We start from the raw sequence: 24,679 nt of genomic DNA on the forward strand, positions 1-24,679 counted from the left end.
GGATCTATTCTTTTTTTGGGCTACCATGCACTTCTTGGGATAGGAAGGCACAAAGTCAGAGCAATGACAATTGGAACTCCAGTTCCATTGAAAGTCAATTGAATTTCAATTTCCTTCAATGGGGAAAGCCAGGAGGAACCAATTATTGTTGTTTTAACATTGTGCAATTTTACCTCAGGCACCACTTAAGATCCAAATGAAAACATTTCAATTCCTGCTTATTACCTTCTCCCTGATACAAGGCTACATTTTTCTCTGCCTCCTGAAAATCATGCTATGTCAAGGGAAAACCGTATTAAATACATATGACCATCCTGTTCATATTAACAACTATTAATAAATAAATAAAATGATATACAAGGACCAATATTCCACAAAATGTAGTTTGCTATTTATTTTGCTAGCCACTTTTATGGCAATGCTCTGATTTCCACTTGCCACAACAACTTTCTTACTCAAGAACAAAGTGCAATCACTTTCTGCGGGGCACATCAATTCCCAATCTGGAAGAAATCTCATCTCCATGCTGAGTTAGCTTGCATCTGCCAAAACCACAGGATTTCTGGGACACGACTGGCACGACTCACACATTTCCACTGTGCAGCTAGGCTTTGGGAATGAGTGAGAAGGTTGGTCCCCTAGCAGTCATTCAGGGCCACAGACTGTGAAAGCCAGAGACACCTAACAAGCTGTGAAAATTTCAGACACCAGAGGAGCTGTGAAAGACAAAGATGGTGCTAGCTCAGGATAAGTGAGCAGGCAGGAGTCTCGAGAGAGGCCACAAATATCCTAGGCCCTAATGTCAGCGAAGAAACAGCAGCCTTTGAACTGAGTAACAAAGTCAGCAGGGACCAAAAGTCATAAGAAGTGAACATAAATTCAATCATGTTGGAAAAGTGACTCTAGTAGGGTGGGATTTCAGCCATGCCAAGTCATTAGGCTTAGAGTCTGTCAAAAGAAAGCAAAGAACACAATGAGAACTAGAGGGAGAGAGAGAGAGAGAGAGAGAGAGAGAGGGAAGGAGGGAGGGAGGGAGGGAGGGAGGGAGGGAGGGAGGGAGAGAGAGAGAGAGAGAGAGAGAGAGAGAGAGAGAGAGAGAGAGAGAGAGAGAGAGAGAGAGAGAGAAGCATTGTCATGGACTAATAAATGAGTCAGTTTCCAAGTCAGTCTAGCTCGGTATTGAAGCTCAGAATGTGAAATATGTGAAATATATACATATATATATACATATATATGTATATATATATATATATAGTCAGTTAAAAGATAAGCAAATCTGCTGTTTCTCAGTCCCTCTTCTCCCTTAGAGAAGTAGCCAGGATTTTAATGGGTCATTATGTCTCCTTAGGTTTCCAAAATAGACCCATTCTTCCCAGGATGTATCTACTGCCTTTCTCCCTCAAGCTCTCAGATACTCCAGATTCTTTTGTCCCAGTTGGACACAAGATTGTCACACAGATACAATTTCATCTTTATATCCCCTTTCATGCTAGTGTGATCCTTATCCGCTGCTTTGGAGAAGTTAAAGGGCAGTATCAATTATCCTTTCAAAGCTATTTTCACATTGCTGGAGAAGCTTTGAAAATTTGATTTAAGACCATGTTGTCAACTTCTGGGAGAGGGGAGGGTATTATGTAGGTCTTAAAAGCACACTTTGTGCCAAGATGTTGGTGGGAAGCAAAAAATAAGGACTTGATACTTTGTTCTTTGAGTTCACACTGTTTGAAAAACAAGGAGCACTGTTGTGACTAATAGAACACAGTAGTTCTCTGAAGATATTTATTCTTCCAGTCTTTCATAATGGACACTAATTGTAAACATAGTCAGGAAGAAGAAATCTTGTGGAAATGCTTTCAGAAAGTCAGAAAGGCCTTCAACACAGGGTAGGAAGAAATGGAAACTTTGCCCTTGTGATTCTGTTAAGTTGCAAAGGAAGTTATTGAACTTCAGACTCATTAAAGGATAGGGTTTTGCAGAAAGTTAAGTCATGACTCTTATGGGCACCAACTCATATGAGCATGAATTAAAGAAGTTACATAACTCATTAATGAGGAAGCCAGTAAATATTACAAATTCGCAGAAGAATTTAAAGAAGCCTATATATTTAGACCATCTGAAATGTGGGATGAAATTACAATGACAACCTAGAACACCGTACTTCCTAGTTATAATGCATTTCGTTTCTGTGAACAAGAATTGTTGTTTTTATAGAATATCGATTTTCTAGAAATCACAGAGTTAGAAAACAAAGGGGAAAGATTACAAAGGTGACCCAGAAAACACTCTAGTTTGGTACCAGTGATTCTCAAGAATCTTTTCCTTTCATTTCAATGTTGTTCATGCTTCCTGCATTCTAAACAAAACACCGTTGGAACAATGAATCCCTACCTCCACTTTTACAGGGTATTTTCTCTGTGTGTCTCCCCCCACTTTTTTTTATAAGTGCACAAATTATTTGGAATTTAGGATCTATTTTTATCTAGTATGGTCTTAACATGGTTATATTTATAAAGACCCTATTTTGAAATATGACGCTAGCCTTGGATTTCAGGTAGATACAAATTTGGAGGGAAGGGATACATTATTCAACTCAGCACGCATGAAGATAGTGAATGCAGGCGATAGGGAGGAAAATGTGCTACTTATTATGAGACTGCCAGGAAACTCCAAAGACAGACCTTTTTTCAAGGCAACAATCTTAAATAAGAATTCTCCAATTAAAGAACCATTCTCATGTGGATCACTTCCAAACCCCCACACCAAGCTAGCAAACCAGAACACCAGGACAATGTGCCAGAGCAAGCATTCCACTCAGTCATTAGGATACTGAAAAATCAGCTTTTAAATCTGGCTTTGCATCTGATGAGCTGTGTGCGCGCTACCCTGTCTTCCATGCAATGAGTCTGATGCCCCTCTTTTGTCAAATGGAGGAAATATAGTAGAATATAAAGTCCTCCACACCTCCAGTGGCATGGGATTTGTTCACTCTCAGAAATGCAAATGTCCAATTCAGCTATCAAGATGGGAGGAGATAGTCTTTTTAAAGAGCATTCAAGGATTTGTTACACACACACACAGGATTCCTAAAGCAAGAGCAGAATATGTAGGTTCTTCTTTGTTAATTTTATTCACCTGCTGGCATTCCCCTAAGATGAAGGTCCTTTGAAATCCATCTTTTCCTGTAGCAGTAATGGTCCTCTCTCCCTTCCATATGGCCCAATGCCCATGGTCACAGCAGAACATCTACAGTGGGAAGGACAGTTCCACAGTGGCCATGTTGTATTCCAAGGGGTGCCAGTTGCATAGGCTGCTGACGTAGATCCCTAGTGAACAGTACTCCCCGAAGCAATGGCAGAGCCCCTAAACAGCTGACTGGATGAGGGTAGACTCTTGACCATACTGGAACTGGTTGTCATTGTTGACAGTTTAGAAGTGAAGCTAAGACAGACTCAATCTGGACTCTTCTAAAATACTGTAAACTGGAAAGTTTAAACTTATCACATGCATCTATAACTCGAAGAGTAGAGGAAAAGCAAGAGAGAGAAGTTGGCTTTGGTTTTATTTTACTTTAGTTGTAAAGAGATTCCTGTTTGTTTTTCTCATCGAGACTTAGATGAATTCAGTGTCTCTGTACTAGGACCCTCTTTAAAAGGCTTTGAAGGAATTTCTTTTTTGTACCTTCCAAGTTAAACTCAGTCAAGACAGTGCTGACTAAATGCATTTGTAACTGAGAATTCTTTCTCTATAATGTCTGGTTGCATTCACTGGGAATGATTTTTCTAAGTGGAATCAAATATACACATATGTAACTTCCTACAATAGGTGAAGTTTTACTTACTGAAGTAGTTAATAATGACTGGTATTGTAGCTCATACCTATAATTCCAGTTACTTGAAAGGAAGTGGTTGAGGGGATCACAGTTCAAGTCCAGGCTGAGCAAAAGTTAGGAAGACTTCATCTTAATAAATGAACTAAGCATAGTGTTATGTTTCTATACGCTGAGTCTAGGTAGGAGACTTAAGAAGTGAGTGCAGTGAAACTATCCTTAGGCAAAAAAAATGAGACCATACCTGAAAAATAACTAAAACTCCTAAAGAGCTGGGGTCAAGAGCACATGGATCAAGTGGTATAGTGCCTGCCGAGCTACTGTGAGTCCCTGAGTTCAAACCCCAATCCTTGCCCCAAAAGGTATTAATATGATTATCATTTTAACCATAACCAAAACAATTATACTAATAACAGTCAGTTTCTAGGAAAAATACTTTTTCTTTTTTTATTGTAATTAATAGAAGAGTTACATTATATTCACCAGATAGAAGGTGCATTACTTCACATACATTGATACCCTTTCTCATGACATGGTCCCCATTTCCCTCCCTTCTTCCCCCCAGATTTATGCTGTGTAATATCTACTTCAATAAACATTACTTAAAAAAGAAATATTAAATTGCATAGTTAAAATTTCAGATGTCTAAGTTGAGATGTGCAAGCCATGTTTTGTATCTTTCCAATATGCCTCTGACACAGACAATTTGGAGGTCAGCTGACTGCCACAGAAAAATACTCATCTTTCCAGCAGCCTTCATAACTAGAATAACAAGATTACTGACAACCCTGAGTCCCAAAAAGGTTGACGTTCATCATCCATCTCTGGGACCAAACCTAAGAATGTTAAATTATCTCTGATAACAATTAAACGAATAACAGTTCAACATCCCAAACCTTATTGCTGAATTCTGCTTTGGGCATTGCATCATGGAGACTATTTCTCATTGAATAATGGGCTCAGGCCTGGGCCTAATTTTACCGTCCATCAAAATGAATCCTGAATAGGTTGTAGGGCTCATATTCATACTTTCCCACCCTAGAGACAACAAACAGGGACTGAGGAAAGTCATGTATGCTTGCCTCAGATTCTCAGATAACAACCATTCATAGGTATTCAATGAAGTGAGCAATGATGAAATTAGCATCACTGGATCTCTCTTATTCTCTTCAATAAAACCATCCTTAATGTCAAAGAAAACTTCCCATACTGAAATGAATGGTACTTTCTTCTGAAAAAATTATTTCTATGTAAAATTTTCTGTAATCGCATGGAATTCTACATAACCAACAGACCAGATAAAACAATGGCATTTGCAGGGAAGTGGATGAATCTAGAGCGAATCATGTTAAGTGAGATAAGTCAACACCAAAGGAACAAAAGGCACATGGTATCCTTAATATGTGGCTATTACAGTACAAGAGTAAAGACTCAATATTTGCATACCCAATGCTATGGACATGGTATTGGAAATATAAACACAACTACATAGACATAAAAATCTATGACTCTACAAACATAATATTTTATTACATAGATTAATATATATCTATGACATACAAACCCTCAGCCTAATTTTAATTATGTTCTAAAATCTAAGTGCCAGTGATTGTATATAGAGATTCCCTTCTTGAACACTTGTTTGTTAAAAAAATCTTTTAAAATCTAATGTAAAAATCAATGTTAATAAATTCTTTAATAAAAAATTTCTGTAATATCTATGATATTAAACACATGTAAATATGTACTTATATCCCAGACTTCAAGCACTAAGTGTGGTTAGGACTTAAGGTTAGAAGGTCTTATGCAATTGGTGGTAAATTAAATAATTAAATATCACTGATAAAAATTTTAAGAATGTAAGTGCCTTTCCTGAAACTAAAATATACATTACATGTCTAGTATGTAGTTATTTAACAATGAAAAGTGTATGCCAGGCCCTGCAACATAGAGACAGACATACAGGCAGACACACAAAGAGGTAAATTATTTCTATCTACACTTAATGCAAAAGGACATACCATCATTTAAGCAATTATTGCTTCTGATATTGTATTATAAATGTCAAGATGAAATAACTGATCTATTACTTAGTTTTCCAAAGCAAAACAGTTTAGAATAGTGCTAAAAGAGTTTTACCCACATTTCATGATATATTGTGATTTTTTAAATATCTATAATGCTCATTAACCTAAATTCTGCTAACATATATTCTTATAACCCTTTCCTGTTTTAGGCTGTAACATATTTAAAGGCGTGTACCCAAAATGGAACAGTACTGTCTCCTGTTGATTTCCTGGAACATTTAGAGGAATACAAAAACAAAGCTAGCATTTAACTACTCACTTGCAACAATTCAAAGAGCTTTCATATCCTTGGCTGTCAGAGGCCTCACTCACCCATCCAACCTCCATCCTATGGCCTCCTCTCTTCTCTGGGACAGCGTATTTTGTTTTATGTAAACAACTCCCTACATGTCAACTCTCTTTGCCATGAAAACACCCTTGGGCTTGAAGTTCTTCTTCTGCTCTAATTGCTTTCTAGACAGGATTTGTTTTCATTGCCTTCATGGTTTTATATTTCTTCAGGAGAGAAAAGAAGAGACAGAAAGAGGAAAGCATGAGATGAATTTTTATACTGTAGTATATTCAATAGGAAAAATTCTAATGATACAAATGCATTCCAGCACTGTACTTTGTGTTCTCTGACTTAACTGAGATTAATTATTCTGGAAAGTTTTAAGCATTAGGCATCACAAGCTTCTTTTATCCTTCTACAGAAGCTTTACATCCTCAGGTAGAAATGAAGGAGATAATACTTTAAAACTACAAAAGCAGGATAGCTGTCAATTGACTTCAGTCAAGTACTTGTTTCTTTGTGGATCTAAATTTGAAAAAGGGGCCGGGGATTTGGCCTAGTGGTAGAGTTCTTGCCTAGCATGCATGAAGACCCAGGTTTGAGTCCTCGATACCACATACATAGAAAAATGCTGGAATTGTTGCTGAGGCTCATGTGGAAGAGCTCTAGCCTTGAGAAAGTCCAAGGACAAGTGCTCAGGCCAGGAGCTCAAGACTAAGACTGGCAAAAAATAATAATAATCAAGAATCTGGTGCCAACATTTACTCTTGCAACACAGAAACTTATGAATTGCCAGGGTATATAGTTTTTATTCCCTACACAGAGATCTGAGAAACAAAACATAGATTGGGTGGGAAATGAATCTAGGAGTTAATCTGGGCTAGTATGTCATAAGAGAAGATCTTAATTTAGGCAGAGAAGACAACTATAAGTGCTAAAAATTATTTTATTCAACATTAGAAAGGAGAGAAAAGGGTTTGGAGGAATTTATTAGAGCCTTTTTGGTAAAAACACACTCATATTGCTAATGGGTTAAGCTTGTGTAACAGTAATTTTTTCATATATTTTTATTGTAATTGATAGAAGGGTTACATTATATTCACCAGATAGAAGGTACGTTACTTCACAAACATTGATACCATTTCTCATGTCTTGGTCTCCATTTCCCTCACCACACCCCTGCCCCTCATCTTGTTTTCCACCCTTCCCTATCCTATTTCAAATAACCAAATAAGCATATATACAATATATCAAATAACAAGGTGAAATACTGTAACAATATGAGATAACCACAGGACAGCAAAAGAGATGAGAGATAACATTATATGGCTTTTGTTTCTATATGCTGGAGTTCCTTTCATTTAGCATCATACTATATGGCCTTATATGTATCTAGGTGTTGTTCTATTGTAAATCTCTGCTAGGAGAGCCCAGGGTTTCTACTGATTATGACAAATTAGGGAAACCATTGGGAGAGCAAACTCGTTCAACCACTATGGAAAGCAGTATGGCAGTGCCTCAAAAGGCTAAACATAGAACTCCCCTATGACCCAGCAATTCCACTACTTGGCATTTACCCAATCATCCAGAAACAAGGACATACTAAATCCACTAGCACAACGATGTTCATTGCAGCACTATTTACCATAGCAAAGATATGAAACCAACCCATTAATTTTTTTTTAATCTCTTACAAATGCAGTGGGCTAGGGAAGAGTATCAAACTTTACCCCTCAAAATTACATCAGGAGAAGTGGGGATTTTACTTAACTAAGAATGTAAAGGACCTTTTTGATGAAAACTTTAAAACCCTGAAAAAGGAAATTAAAGCAGAACTGAGGAAATGGAAAAACCTCCCATGCTCTTGGATTGGAAGAAACAACATCGTGAAAATGACAATCTTGCCAAGGGCTATCTACAAATTCAACGCAATACCCATCAATATCCCAATGTCATTCTTTAAAGAAATAGAAGAGGCAATCCAAAATTTCATTTGGAATAATAAAAGACCCCGTATAGCAAAAACACTTCTTAGCAGAAAGAATAGCACAGGAGGAATTAAAATACCAAACTTTAGACTCTATTACAGAGCTATAATCATGAAAACAGCTTGGTACTGGCACAAGAACAGGCCTAAAGACCAATGGAATAGATCTGAGGACCCAGATATTAAACCACAGACCTATGGCCACCTAATCTTTGACAAGGGAGCCAAAAAAAAATAGAATGGAAGAAAGACAGCCTCTTCAACAAGTTGTGCTGGCAGAACTGGTTAAGCACGTGCAGAAAACTAAAGTTGGATCCTTCTTTGTCACCCTGTACTAGAATTAACTCCAAATGGATCAAAGACCTCGAGGTAAAAGCCGACACTCTGAAAAGTTTACAAGAAGGAATAGGAGATACACTAGGCCTCCTTGGCACAGGTAAAAACTTTCTTAATAAGGACCAAGAATCACAACAAATCAGAGAAAGGCTGGATAAGTGGGACTGCATTAAACTGCAGAGCTTTTCTATGGCAAAGGACATAGCTAGTATATTAATTAGGAAGCCTACAGAATGGGAGAAGATCTTCACCAACCCTACAACCAACAAAGGCCTCATATCTAAAATATATCAACAGCTCCAAAAACTGAATCACTCCAAAACTATACTAAATTTTAAACGTAGGTCTCAGAAGTGAGAATTGGGAAGCAAGGAGTAACATGAAGCAGGAATTAGTGCTATTGAGTGCTGTGTCAGCAAAAGAGAAAGTGTTTGTAATGAGTGAAAGAGAAGAAAGGGGAAAGAAGGACAGAAAATCCTTCAAGATTCTATAACATGGCTCATTTGTGTCTTGTCTCCTTCTCAGTAGTTTAAGCTATTGAGTGAACATCAAAGAAGATGCTGGATTAAGAGAAGTTGAAGAAATGCTTTTCAAGAAGTAAAAATGTGCTTGTGGCTTGTGCCTACAGTTTAGGTGAAAGCAGTGGACAGCAGTACATACCTTCAACCCCTGCAACCACAGGAACATTAAAGTAGCAGGATCAAGGTTCAGATGAGAATCTATGTAGAATGTGAGACTCAGTCCTAAAAACAGCAAGTATTAGGGCTAGAGACATGGATTAAGTCATACACTTAGTGTGTTCAGACTTGAGTTATTGCCAAATAAAAATGAAAGAAAACACTTATCTGACTATGAACTGTGCATAAAAATCTACCCGTGTTGAGTTTCAAGACTGTATCACTTTTTTTTGTGACTACATTAGGAGTTAAAAAATGTTACTGTAAAATCTTGTAAGTAGATTGCATGTTGAGCATTCTTTTCCTTAGGAAAGCAGGCAAACAGTAACCCTGACACAAGACTAAGGGGATACTCAAAGGCAATTCCATGTTCACCTTTCCTTAAAAATATATTAGGTGAGGCTCCAATCCATGAATTATCTCTGTGGCTACCATAAAACAGTTTACAATATTCATAGATTCATAGATTGCAGTGTTTGTGAAAAGCAATGGAGGAGACACTCCCAAACTATAAGCCTGTGATGTGTGTCAGGCCTAAAACCTGAGGACCAATGTCTTTTGCAATTGATGATGAATCAACCACCAGGGAAATTAGCCTCCTTGCTGAGGAAGTGTGTAGATGTATCTTTTGCATAGTGTGTCTATTGAGAAAGGAAAATTCCTGCCTGTTGAACCTGCTACACAAAGTGTGTTGTTGGCAATTCTCACAACAAAAAAGAAAGTCTCTCCACTGGGGCATTGTAATGCTCCTTCCCAAAGAACAGACTTGAAACTGTGGAACAATTTAAACTGTTAACCAACTAGGGTGGCAGTGCTTTCATGCTGCTTGTCAAACTTAATTTATGGCTGTGTGCAATTGGGTAGTTGCTTTTCTTCTAGGAAGATGAAATAGCCATGGCAAGAGAGATGGGTATCTCAGGAATTCTAATATAGAGATAAAGATCTTATTTTTAGCATGAAAAATACACGGTGGTGGGCAGAGATCAGGCTTTGGAAGGTAGAGAAAAATAAAAGAAATGTGAAAACACTTCAGAAAATCCAAAACCTACTACCTCAAATGTTTTGAAGAGTTAACTTTTGAATTTCCTCCAAATGACCAAATGGGAAGATTTGCTTCTCTTAAATTGTCTTATGTTATGTTGAGGTAGTTCCTGGAACTAAAAATCAAATGCTTTTTCATTTAAAACCCAGCAATGTGGAAGATTCATTTTTAGTATTCTCTTTAAAATGTACTTTATTCAAGCACCTTAATAAACTCTTACATCTCCAGTAACAGGATTAATCAAAGCAGTTGGTTATACAATATCAGATTGATTTCAAATTAAGTCTTACTTCAGATCCATAGAAGAAATTCTTTGGGCTAGATAAAAATTTATAGGAATGAGGGTCTGAGACACTTGAGAGAAACAAATGGTAACACTAATCTCCCAGGCTGAACTCTTTTCAGAAAATAAAGCACCTGTTAAAATTGTTGTAATAGGAGCAATAGTGGACAAGATAACACTTGACAAACAATCACATGGATTGCTTAAGCCAAGAGCCTTGGTATGCATAACACAAAGTTGAATTCTCGGCAGTAGTAGAGCAGAAATATTAGTTGTCCTAAAGGTCATTGCCTAAGACAGTTTCAGATTGCTCCATGAAAGATTGGTCTCATGTTTTTGTACACCCCTCCCCCACAAACTGGATAAATCTTGTTCAAAGATGGAAGAGTATGTGAGGTGAGGATGATTAACTGTCCATGAACATACTGCGTTTAATACGTTGTGTTGAATATTGGTGACACTCAGCATCTAGGTAAAATCAGATTGTTCTCCTCTAGACTTGACCAATATAAAATAGAAATTTACTCACAGCCTGAACAGCTCCAAGCTTAGAGTTTGGGCTAAGGAAAATACCTTTATTTTACAAGTGCTTAAGTAAACAATGGTTAAACGACTCTTCCAGTCTAGTCAGTTGAGAGCCTAATCCAAACTAGAACCTAAGTGAAGGACTTTGAAAGAAAATGAAGCTTCTTTAAAAAATAGTCTTTTGATGATCTGTAGAGGAATAAAGAAAATGAAGTCCATGAGAAAATAAGAAACAATTTAGTTTAGATGACACTCTTTTAAACCAAAGAACTATTTAAAGACACACTCTCAAATCTGTAGGTACTGCTTTACATCTTATTTTTGTGTTGCTAATCTAGTTTCTTAAAGTAGGTAATTGAGCTAATAAAAAATGAGCTGTCCACTTCAACAAGTGCAGCTGATGATGAAATATTTTTTGTTTTTTCTTCTATCCAAAAGAAGTAATGCAACTGAAGCAAACTCAGTTTGTGGATGAAGATCAGTTAAATATTCTCCCTCATTCAGATGACATCCTGAGAAAAACTGCATTTTCCTTCCTTTTATATTTTTCTGAAACCAAGAAACATGTCTTGATATGGTTCAAGACTTACCTAGCATCATTCCCTGCCCTCGCTTCCAGTGGAAAATGCACAAACCATGAAGCATCAAAATTTCTGCTCAAGACAAGAAGTTAAGTGCAACGTAGAACAAATGTCAGTTCCTTTTGTCTACAAGGTTGGTCATGGTATCCTAGTAAGTCATTTCTGCTCTAAAAAGTTTTGATTAATAAGCATTTTGATCTGGTGGGATAAGAAGACAGGTACAATAAAGTATTCTAGTGTAAAAATGTATGTCAGTCACTTGGGTGACATTCTGAAGTGACCCAGTACTTTGTCTTCAGCTCACAAAGAACACTCAATCGTTCGGATTTCCTATAGCCTCCTAGGATGGCACAGTTTCTATGTAAGACTTAGATCTCCAACTTAATCTAGTTAGGATAAAGGCAGGAATGAAACTCTGATTGCTCATGCAGCTGCTATAACAACCTAGAAAAAAAATCATTGAGTCTACTCAGACCTATACTAAACCATAGTTCCTGTTACAAAGAGATTCTTCTGTTATTCCTCTAATCATTTGAGACTCATCTAGACAGTGATAAATTCATTATGCAAGCTTTTGAGAAGACTTTTTTTTGTTATCTAAAAAGTGCCAAGTACACACATTTTTCTTCTCAGTGTTTTCCTATCTCATGGTTGAGAGTAGCATAGAAAAATATAAAGTGCCCACTAGTATCACAGAAGAAATCACTAAATCAACTGTGCAATGACTTTTCCCTAAGAAAAGAAACTTAACTACCCTCTAAAAGTCAAGATATTTCAAATTCCTATGATTCCCCAAAGTTTGACCAAAGCTTGAGTAAATCATTTAAAGTACCTCGGGCTTTGCTTTGACTAATTTTCTTCTGAAGGTATTCAAGTGAAACGCTGCCATGAAGTCTTTTTTTTTTTTTACAAAGTCACTTTGAACTTTTTTAGCCATTCAAATATACATTCATTTACTATATTTACTTAGGTAGTATTTCTATTGTGCTTTGAGATGGGCACTATAGAAATACTTGAATAATTTATTATTCTCTATTAAATATGTTTGGTAAGCTAAAAATTCAAGTGAGTCAAAAGATAAGAAAAATCAATGTTTGCTGGGTGCCTTGGCTCATGCCTGTAATCCTAGCTATTCCAGAGGCTGAGATCTGAGGATCGAGATTCAAAGCCAGCCCGGGCACTAAAGTCCTTGAGACTCTTATCTCTAATAAATCACTAGAGAATGGAAAATGGTTCTGTGGCTCAAGTGCTAGGGCAGTAGCCTTGAGCTGAAGAGTTCAGGGACAACGTCCAGGCGCAGAGTTCAAGTCCCACACAGCCCAATAAAAAAAATAGAAAAAAGAAAAGCCACTGTTTTTTCCTTTTCCTATTTTATTTATTTCTTTTTGCAAGACCAGGAGCGTGAACTTAGGGCCTGAGCACTGTCCTTCGTATTTTCCTTCAGTGCTAGTGCTCTACCACTTGAGCAATAGCACCACTTCTGGCGTTTCTATGAATGTGGCACTGAGGAATCGAATACGGGTCTTTGTGCATGCTAGGTAAGCACTCTACCACTAAGCCAAACTCTTGGGCTCCCTTCTCCTGTCTTTTAAGTTCTCCACCACCTTATTTCATTTTAAACATACCCTTACTCTGTATGCATACATCCTTAAACAATATGTTTAGTTTTCTCTCTGTATAATATATATATATTGCCAGTCCTGGGCCTTGAACTAGAGACTTGAGCGCTGTCTTTGGAATTTCTCAAAGCTAGAGCTCTACCACTTGAACCACAGCACCACTTTCAGCTTTTTTCTATGTATGTGGTATGGAGAAAAGCACTCTACAACTAGGCCAAACTTCTGGCCCCAGTTTTCTATATTTTTTGAACTTCTTACAAATCACACATACAAAAATCAATGCTTAGAACAAGCATTTTGAAAACAGAGAAGTACAAAGCAGAAGGAAGACATGAAAAAAAAACTCACACAATGACTCCAAGTAAATGGAACAACTCAAACAAAACAGATGGTGCATGTCAGGTTATGGTGAGAGATGAGGTTGGGAATCATAGGGGAAAATCATTTCATGCTGAACTCTGCCAAGCTAAACAACTTAGAATTAATCTTGTAGAAAATCAAGAACCATTGAGGAAATATATATATATATATACATATATATATATATATATGAAAGAGGGAGTTAAGTTTCACCTTATTAGCTTTGAGTTTTAGGAATAGCACTTTACCTTCCATGCAAAATATATTTGAAGATGGAGATAGGGCATGAATGTGCTATGCTGAAATCATAACCCTCAAGTTGATGACCATGGGAAACAAAGGCTGTTGGGAAATAATAAGGCCAAGAAGGTGATAAGGTAACTAGTTCTGTCTTAGTGAATGAAATTAGTATCTCTACCAAACAGACTCAAGGAAGTTTCTTCATCCCTTCTAAAGTGAGGGTAGAGATAGAAAGTATAGTCTAGGAATCATGAACTAGATTCTCACTAGACACTGATTTTTGTCAATTCATTAATCTTGGAAGTCCCAGATTCCTAAACAATGCAAAATAAACTTGTGTTGCTCATTAACCACCATCCAGTTGATGGTGGTTTGTCATAGTAGCCAAAGGATCTCAGACAGGAAGTATGAATGGAAGCTGAAAGCAAATGAAGGAAACAATTACTTTGATTCACATGAGAATTGATAGGCGTAGAAGTAAAGCAGCTGAAAGATTGCTCAAGAATCGGTGTAGCAGAATGAATGCAATAGGCATTACTGTCAGAGAGAATTCAGAAGCAAAGAGCTGTTTAAATCCAATTGGAAAGGAAGATTGTGAGGGTGTACCTAGGGGCTAACTGAGCTCTCCTCAATAAACCCGAGTTTAGTGTCCTGGTGAATAGTCCAGGTCAAGAGAACTACACAAAGTAAGTCATAACTGTACAGAGATTTCAGCCGAAGGGGAAAAATACAGGCAGTGTGTTTAAGACAGATTTGAACATACAGCTGGCAGCAGTGACCACAGCTGTGGCACCAGCCAGGAAAAGCTAAGATAAGGGCCAGAGTATGAGTGGCTTTTCACTTATCTCCAACATGAACTGGAAGCAGATGCAGATCATGGATGGAAAGTAAGTGAGGATGTAACAATTCTAAATATTGATACACCAAATGCCAGAGCACCCAAATTCATTCAACAAACAATACTTATCCTAAAAGCACACATAGATCCAAACACATTGAATTGTTGGTAACTTTAACACACCATTGCCACCTCTGGATAGATCAACATGGCCAAAACTCAACAGAAAAACATCAGAACTAACCAATTGAAGAGCCTTGAGAAGAATGGACTGATAGAGTGAAAACAAAGCATTAAATTTAGGGTAGGAATTTGGTGTGACAGTGACTCCACAGTGTTTGGGTGGGAGGTAGACACAAAAAGTAGTTGTGACAAAGGACAAAATTTGATGCATTGAATAATTAAAAAGCGAAGTGCTCAAGCTCTAGCAGGGTAACTGTGGCATTACCTTTAATAGCTAGGAATAACCTCTGTCACCAGTGAATTACTACAAGAAACCAAGCTCAGAGTTTATGGTGAACTGATTGCTCACTTTTTAGTGTTTCTTGCCTGCTGTGTGTGGTTTGCTGTCTAAAAATACTGACAGCTCTAAAACTATTGTCCATGGTTTGCAGGATTTCCGCAAAACCCTTCCTCCTACAGGATAGTTTAATGTTAAGCAGAGTCTGAAACTGCTAAACCAAGAAGCACAGATCTGGTTCCTGTAATTCTCTACCTAAAATGAACAACTTGTTGCTCTATTTGCTTTCTTTATGTTCTGATGAACTCGGGTGACACCTATTTTTTTTGCTGGAATATTTGCTGCTCATGGATGTGCAAACTGTGAGGCTCCTACAGCACGTCGAATCTGAACCAAAGACAACAAAACTCAATGCGGCCAGAAGTACCACCCTATGTGAAAAGAAAGGAAATTTCTAACATGAGTGTAACCCTGATTCTGATAAAATATCCTTGACCAGGCAATACCTAGGATACTTACAAGACTAAGTACAATGAAAATAGATAGGAATGACAAAACGATGAAACAAACAAACCAAAAAAAACAAAAATAAAAACAACCCTGTGACTACATACTCCAGATGTGAGAGATTGCATGGAAATAAATGTCTCCAATTTTATATTCTTTACCTTTCTCTTTGTTAGCTAACATAGCAGAAGATAAAACTAGTACTATAATAGATAAATAATATATGCATAATTATAGATCAGAAAAGCATAAATTAAAAATGTAGAACAAATAAATGAATAAAAGTGAGGATTTTCAAACACTATGATCTCAGTAAAACATCAAACTATAAGCCGAAGATGGAGAAATTAGCATCTAATTACCAAAAAAACCCTAAAGGTAAATGGCTTTAGCTTTTTTTTTTTCACTAAAAGAAGCATACTAAGCATCTTGTTTTGGAATACAAAACAAGATCCAGCCATTTGCTGTGTGCAAGAAATGCATTTCACAGAGAATGAAAGCAAAACTATGAAAATCTCTTGATCAAAGTTTAGATGTATATGGATAAGTTTTACCTTAGCTTCTTCTCTTCCCCTACTGTTAACTAACTGCATAACTGATCACAGTTCTACAGATTGTACTTAAGTCTCTCTATGCATTGCTAAGTCAATTTTCATGCCATTCCTCTGTTCCATTATGTATTGAGTTTTCAAGTTTAATTCTCAAAACGTAATGAGATTTTTTTCTACCCTAGCTTATGAGGAAATCCGCACTGAGACAACATATGACAACATATATTGGCAATCCTAACTTTCACTTTAGAATATGTTAAGCAAATTATATGATAATATGCTTGTTTTCCAATATTTTGCTCTTTTTGTTCTCCATATTAAGAACCTGATGTATGGAAACAAAATTGTTTAAATGTCCTAATAATCGAATCATGAATATTTAAACTCATATTGGGAAGATTTTTCTCATTATCTTCCTTCCTCTTCAGTGTTCCTCAAAATATGCCACATTTTAAACTCTGATACACTGTTCACATAGACTTAACCTTCAAATTTATTTCTATAGAAGTTATCACTTAGGAAACAAACAGTTATTGCACCTTGGGTAGAAAGAAATTATTTTGTAAGTAATAAAATTTCAAACTATAAAACACAACACAGTGCAAATTAAATCACAAGTCTTATATAAACATAACATATATATCACAGATTTAACATATGTGTGTGCATGTGTGTGTCTTAGAGATAATACTTCTAAGCATACTTAAATGGTTGAGTTCTGTCTCTTCAATAACAAATTATCACCTCTCCTCAAGGTAAGGACTGTTTTGAACAGGTATTCTGGATGAAGATGTCATCTCTGACCAGCCAAATATTACTGATGTGAATCTAACCGGATTATATGGCAACTGTAAGAAGTCTAGTTGTGCCCATCAGAGGACACCTGTAAACCTACATGCAGAAATCAAAATAACTGATCTTATTATTCAAATAAAATACATTCCTGTTTTGTGAAACCTGGTAGTTTAGGCATGAATAACATTTTACTATTGTGCAATAACTGAATGTCATTTAAAATTTATACTTAGAGACTGTAAAGGAATACCTAGTAATCATATTTGTGTACATTGAAGTTTCAAAATAGTATTTCCTAATAAATGTGATACTTACCTTTATTGTCATCATCATCAAATGCAATTTATATTTAACTTAACACTAAGTAGCAATTAGCAAACCCTAGTAGCTAATGTTTAATGAGATATTACAAATATTAAGCTAAAATCTTTCCATGGGTTACTTATGCATCTAACCAACCACAATGGGAAGTGGTCTCTTTCTTCATCAGGAGGGATGATGGAGTACAAAACCCATGATGATTTCTAAGGTGTGCAGGGTAAGATATTGTCTGAAATTTATTTTGAAATTGAGATGTGATTATTGTTTCCTTATACTAGGTATAAAAGAGCATTACATTATCTTAACATTTTTCCTCTAACATGGATAAAAGTGCTATTTGTGGAGTATTTCTTTTCATATCTGTCAACCACTGGCTTTTGTTATTGTTTTACATCTCAGATAGGCTTTACATTGGTCCCTTTTCACGAGTTTTGCTCTTGTGAGTCTTCCAAGTGTTGTTAATTGAATATTTTCTGAGTACAGCAAACAAATTAGCTGGAATGCAAGTCTCATAGCCTGGGAGGTTATGGCCATTTTTACCCTTCCCATAAATAATAAATAAATTAGAGTATTGCAGTCTTTAAATTAGCAAAAGGTTAAATAAAATTTTATGATCTCCCTTGCTGATTTCCTGGCTAGTATCACATTTTTGAGTAATACATCGTTAGAGAAATCACCCTCTAAAGCATGATTGCAATATTATGATGGGAGAGTTGTTACTTAAGAGTCACCTTCTTAAATAGTTTGTTATCACCAAGAGCCTTGAAAAAGCAAGTGTATTCTTTTATTTCAGGATTGATGCAAAAGATCTTCACAAGGCCCCAAGAACTAAGACAGAGTTAATGTCTTTAGGGGACCTCTTTCTATTAACTTAGAAAGCCTAAGGCATCAAATGAAATCCTCTGGCTGATGAAATTATGTTTTGATTATCTTGCAAAATATTTCAATGAATTTAGTTCAGCCAAAAGACCCAAGAACGACATTTGAGTGGAAAGAACAATCTTGAAGGTTAACTTCATCATAAATATCAAAACTGAATTCTAATTTCACTATATCTGTCTCAACCTCTTTCTAACCACTGGTGTAAATAGGAGAGCTGTAATTTTTTTTTTGCCAGTCGTGGGGCTTGAACTCAGGGCCTGAGCACTGTCCTTGGACTTTTCTCAAGGTTAGAGCTCTACCACTTGAGCCACAGCACCACTTCTAGGTTTTTTCTCTGTATGTGGTACTGAGGAATAGAATCTGGATCATCGCGCATACTAGGCAAGTTCTCTACCACTAGGCCAAACTCCCAGACAAGAGCTATAATTTTAAGCAGTTGTTTTCTTGCTTTTGTTCAGGAGCACTGACTTCTTACGCAAGCCCCATGCAATAACTAATAGCAAGATAAAAAACTAAGCACCACCCACTATTTTTCTGTTCATTGACATAAGCTGCTTTCTCCTATACTGAGTTACAAATTTCCTGGTCCCCAGGAAGGACAGTGACAAAGTGATCCTGCCACTCAGACAAGCAATGCTATCTTTGGTAACATTTTGGTGTAAAGGATGGAATGTTTCAAAGGAAGACAGCAGTCAAGCACTCAGGCTAGACCATCTTCCCAGGCAACAGTGACAGGCTTGTTCCCACTCTCAAGTGCTTGCCTCTTTCCCTATTTCCAGTTCTTTCTCTGTAAAACCTACAGCTCATGCCCGTACCTCAAAGATAGCTCAAAATGTTGCCTTCCCATGGTGTGCTTACACAATGTAATAAATCCCCCCTTGTCCTCCGCAATGTCTCGAGTTGGTAGATGATAGGGAAGGTGATTGGGCCTAATGTAGAACCTCTGGAGTTTGAGCCTGGAGTCTGAAATACCCGTTTTAATCAAAGGTATTCACTTGCAAATTGCTTTAGTAAATTTGTATAACATAGAACATAAATGTTTGGGAATCTAGCATCTGATCCCAATGAATATGAAAATATTATCTAACATAATAGGTCAAATTTACCATCTTTTTAATAGGAACATTCTTTGATACAAAGATCATGGTTTATCCATCTTTGCCAAAGAAAGAAAGGTATTTCATGCATTTTTCCCCAGGCTATTTAGTATTAGTGCCAGGGAAGTAAAATTTGGAGCTGAGGTGGTGTTTTTTGTGCTGTTGTTGTTTTTACTTTTTCTTTTTTTTCTGTTTTCAGTATAAGAACATTTCTGCCTATGTAACAGTAAATTAGGAACTTTATCTTTATATTAAATTAAAACTTTTTCATCAAAGGTGGTAGAATTAAATATCTAAAATGCATTTGCACTCAAAAAGAATGTATGGAAAAAGTAGCCCATATAAGCCAATAATATTTTCCTTATGGCTTGATCTATATTTTGGGAGATACTGTTGCCTTAAACTTCACAGTGATGAGGTTTGAACAATATATGAGAATATATATTGTTCAGGTTATAAAAAGTTCCAAGTTTCTGGAAGAAATAATTTGAGTAGAAAATGAATTCAATGTTCACATATGTGTACTCAATAAACTTTCTGAGTGCTTAGGAAAAGATACTTATACTGTAGAATTGCTTACTATACTCTATCTCAGTCTAGAAGTGTAAAATGTTTAATAGCCTTTTATTTTTATATGTAACTGTCACATAGGAAACTGGGGGGGATGGAGGGAGAAGGAGGGGAGTAGGAAAGAAGAAAAAAAGGAAAGAAAGAAAGAAAGAAAGAACAAAAGAAAGAAAAGGAAGGAAGGAAAGAAGGAAGGAAGGAAGGGAAGGTCCAAAGAGAATACCTTGGCTTTTGCCCCTCACTCACTAGCAATCACATAAGAGCAATGAAGACCACATAGTAATCCAGAAATATATATATGTATATAATACATGGAGATTCCTTAAGGACAGTACCATGGGAATGTGGTATGGCACTTTTATGCCCTACTTCCAGATACCTGCCCTGTGCCCTGTGCATCTCTTCATCCATACTTTCTAAAATAAATCTATAAACCCTAAAATAAAGAATATGCATCAAAGAGGCATAGTTTGATGGTTAAGTTACTTAAGAAAGTGAATCATTTGAAATATAAAATCTGATTGATCAAATGTCTCACAGAAATAATGAACTTTGTCTCAACTTTAAAAGCCAGTTGATTCAACATTCTTCTATTTCTTTTAATATTCTATTGTTATCTTTAAGTAGATGTACAAAGGGTTTGTGACTTAACAAGGCAGTCTATGAATAGTGTATATATTGAGAATGTCAACATTCTCACTTATCCCTTCCCTACCTATTACTTCCTGCACTCTTCTTAATCGCATAGGATAGCTATGAGATTCTTGCTTATTCTCTCCTTTTCATTCATCTACACCTTTCCCTTTTAATCTAAATTTTTGATTCTCACTTTCTGGTGATTTTGTTGAAATTTGATTCTGGCTTTCTAATGCATTATAATATTTGACATCTGCTTGGAATCCACTGAATTTCTGTCAATACATTTATTTTTTAATATTTTTATTGTAATTAATAAAAGGGTTACATGATATTTTCCAGATAGAAGGTGCATTAATTCACATACATTGATACCCTTTCACATGTCTTGGTACCCATTACCCTCACCCCCAACCCCCATCTTGGTTTTCCCCCCTTCCCTATCAAATTTCAAATAACCAAATACAAATAAATTTAATATATCAGATAACAAAGTGAGATACTGTAACAATATGAGATACCCAAGGGACAGCAAAGGAGATGAGAGATAACATAGTACATTAAGGACAATAATCACTCACTATACAGCTTTTGTTTCTATATCCTAGAGATCCTTTCAATTAGCTTCATACTATATGGCCTTATGTATCAAGGTTTTGCTCTATTGCAGATCTCTGCTAGTAGAGCCCAAGGTTTCTACTGATTATGACAAATGAGGGAAACCATTGAGCCTAAGTTCCTTTGAGTCTGGCTTACTTCACTTAATATGATTTTTTCTAAGTCTTTCCATTTCCTAACAAATGGGTCGATGTCATTTTTTCTGACAGCAGCATAGAATTCCATTGTGTACAAATACCACAACTTGTTGATCCACTCATCAACTGAGGGACATCTAGGTTGGTTCCATATCTTGGCTATGGTGAATAATGCTGCAATGAACATTGATGTGCTAGTGGATTTAGTATGCCCTAGATTCTGGATGGTTGGGTAAATGCCAAGTAGTGGAATTGCTGGGTCATAGGGGAGTTCTATGTTTAGCCTTTTGAGGCACCCACAGACGAACTCAGAGGCATGAGTAGCACAGCGCGTCCCCAAACACATAGGGAAAGCAGAGCGGGTGCCAAGCAATAGAACTTAACTCAGACCCCTCCACCCTGTCAATACATTTAGATAGACTTGCATACTACCCTGCATATTTATTTATAAGTTTGTAAGCTAAATTTAACTTCCATCTGTAAGGGAAATCACGATCCTTTGTGTCTCTGGGCTTTGTTTCTCTGACTTTCTTCATTTAACATTTTTTCCAGGTCTTTTCAATGTATAAATGGTACAATGTCATTCTTTCTAATAGACGAGCAAAATTCCATTCCAACACTTTCTAGATCCATTCATTCATGGGCAGTGGGATCTGGGTTAATTCAAACATGTTTATGCTAGATATTTACTGTATCCTGGTTTATAATCTTTTGCATAAATGCTGAGGAGTGGAATTACTGAATCATAAGGCAGTTCTGTGCTTAAATGAAGCATTGAAAGTGATAATCAAAACTAAGATGATTATTCCTTTTTAACAACCCCGGGAGCCTTTGTCATATATTCTTCTGTTGAGGAAATTTAAAGACAGGAAGTTGAATGTCCTCTCTGACACGTCAAGGCAAAATAGGTCTGGGAAGACTAGTGATACATTCCAGACTCTACTTTGTTTTCTGGTCATCCTTTCAGGAGAACAAAAAATCATATTTTTGCCAGAAAGTATTTGACTAACCTTCAGACTTTGCAGTCTTAAGTAAAGACCTGAAATAGGGTATGAAAGCAACAAAGATAATAAATAATTGTCTGCTGCCTGAAGTAACTTTTATTTGGCTCTAAAGACTCCAGTGTGACTACAAACTATGCCAAAGACAACACCCCTCCACAATCAGTAGGAATGGGAAGCAATTTGATTTCCAGATTAAGATCAGCTAAGACTGTTCAGCTCTGGCAGAGAATACAAAGATCTTCAATGTATTACATACATACTACCTAACTTTTATGGCTTCCTTTGTTAATATCTTCAACACAACTTAAGTGGTGATGAATGCTAGGCCTTTGAAAGAAATCCTGGTTGTAATGGGGACAATGTCAGGAAGGGAGGGAGGGAAAAAGGAGGGGAGACCTGGTTCAAAAAGGTAGTCAGCAGGGAAATGGAAGAAAGAACTGAGAGCAGCTACAGAAAGCTGGCAATATACACGCGCTAAAATGAAAGCAGTGTTTCACTCAAACTTTTCATTGTTTCTCTAATTTTTGCTCTAATATACATATTTTCTTTTATTATAAATTCTTTCTGGATTTACTTTTGAGATTTTGCATTTGATATCTACTAAGAGAGAAAGATTTGGAAAAAAAAGACAACATTCACGGTATTTCCTTAAAGGATGAAAGGGCTAGAAAGGGAAAAGAGAATTGGAATTGTCTAAGTAATTGCTATTGTTAATGAGAGTGCCTATTGTATGTAATACATTCTATAGAAATTTTCTTTATTTCTTTTTTCATATATTTTATTGTAATTAATAGAAGGGTTACATTATATTCATCAGATAGAAGGTGCATTACTTCACATACATTGATACCATTTCTCATGTCTTGGTCCCCATTTCCCTCCCCACACCCCCGCCCCTCATCTTGTTTTCCCCCCTTCCCTATCCTATTTCAAATAACCAAATAAACATATATACAATATATCAGATAACAAGGTAAACTACTGTAACAATATGAAATAACCAAGGGACAGCAAAAGAGATGAGAGATAACATAGTACATTAAGGACAAGAATCACTCATTATATGGCTTTTGTTTCTATATCCTAGAGGTCCTTTCATTTAGTGTCATACCATATGGCCTTATATATCTAGGTTTTGCTCTGTTGTAAATTTCTGCTAGGAGAGCCCATGATTTCTACTGATTATAACAAATGTGGGAAACCATTGAGCCTATGTTCCTTTGAGTCTGGATTACTTCACTTAATCTTATTTTTTCCAAGTCTTTTCTATAGGAGTTTTCTAAATATTATTTTGAATTTTCCAAGTCTCCTTACTAAATGTATTTTTGCTGGTACTAGGGCTTGAACACAGAGCCTTATTCTCTGCTTTGGCTCTGAATTGTGATTCTCAATTCACAACCTCCTGAGTGGCTAGAATTATAGGCATGACCCAACAGTGCCCAGTTACTAAATGTATTCTTTTTTTTTCTTTCTTTTTTTTTTTTCCAGATCCCGTCTCAGGTTTATTGGTAGAAATGACACCGGCCCCCTGAAGACAGTGGCCAGGGAGCCACAGCCATCCTTTCCTCACCAGCAGACGGAGGGCTTCATTGTGAGGCCTTCGCAGGGCCCTTGGCACCCTTAGGTGCTGCGGCCTGGGCACCCTTAGAAGCTGGGGCCTGTACACCCTTAGGGGATACAGCCTGAGCACCCTTAGAAGCTGGGGCATGGGTACCGTTAGGAGATGCAGCCCTGGCCTGGGCCTGGGCCTGGGCTGGAGTGGTAGCTGGAGCCTGGGCCTTGGCCTTGGCCCTGGCCTTAGCCTTAGCCTTAGCCAGGGCTTGGGCCCTGGCTTTGGGCCCGGTTAGCCTGCTGCTCTTGGCAATGTAGGCCCGGATGCGCTTGCCCAGCTTGGGGTGCGCGATGTAGGCGAGTTGTTGGAGCTTGCGTGTGGTCTGCTCGGGGAGCTTGCTGTTTGTTGCTCACTACTTTGGGCTTCACCAGGGTCTTGAAAGCCCTGGCCCTCGAGCTAGGGCCTTGGCATTGTTGGCCTGCATCTTCTTAAAGCCCTTCTTGTTGTGCTTCTTAGCAAAACGCCTCTTCCTCAGGAACTTGGGGTCCACCCCCTTTCAGAGACTCGTATCTTTGTGGTCTAGATTTCTTGATGCCATTTCTGTGTCATTTCTGGGACTGGTTGTGCGTAGTGTGGTTCTTGGACTTGGCCATGTCTGAAGCGCCAACCCTCAGGAGCCGCTGCACCTGGAACCGGAAGGGGAAGAGAAAGGGCACTAAATATATTCTTAATATTCCAATATTCTACTTCTTGTCTCTCACTCTGTTTCATTCTCTATGAAAAAGAGTATGTCACTGCTGGACTTATTTATATAGGCTTCATCCTCATCCTCCTCTGCACCTCATTCTCCTATTTTTCTTTCCCATTCTCCTTCCTTTAG

General features: G+C 37.1%; 1 pseudogene; it reads right to left on the reverse strand.

The window, feature by feature from the left end:
- Positions 1 to 23,833: 23,833 nt before the first annotated feature.
- Positions 23,834 to 24,452, reverse strand: LOC150065496 (large ribosomal subunit protein eL29-like; annotated as a pseudogene).
- Positions 24,453 to 24,679: the final 227 nt, after the last annotated feature.

Source organism: Megascapheus bottae, chromosome 3 (genome assembly GCF_031878675.1).
Source record: "Megascapheus bottae isolate mThoBot1 chromosome 3, mThoBot2.hap1, whole genome shotgun sequence".
NCBI lineage: Eukaryota > Metazoa > Chordata > Mammalia > Rodentia > Geomyidae > Megascapheus > Megascapheus bottae.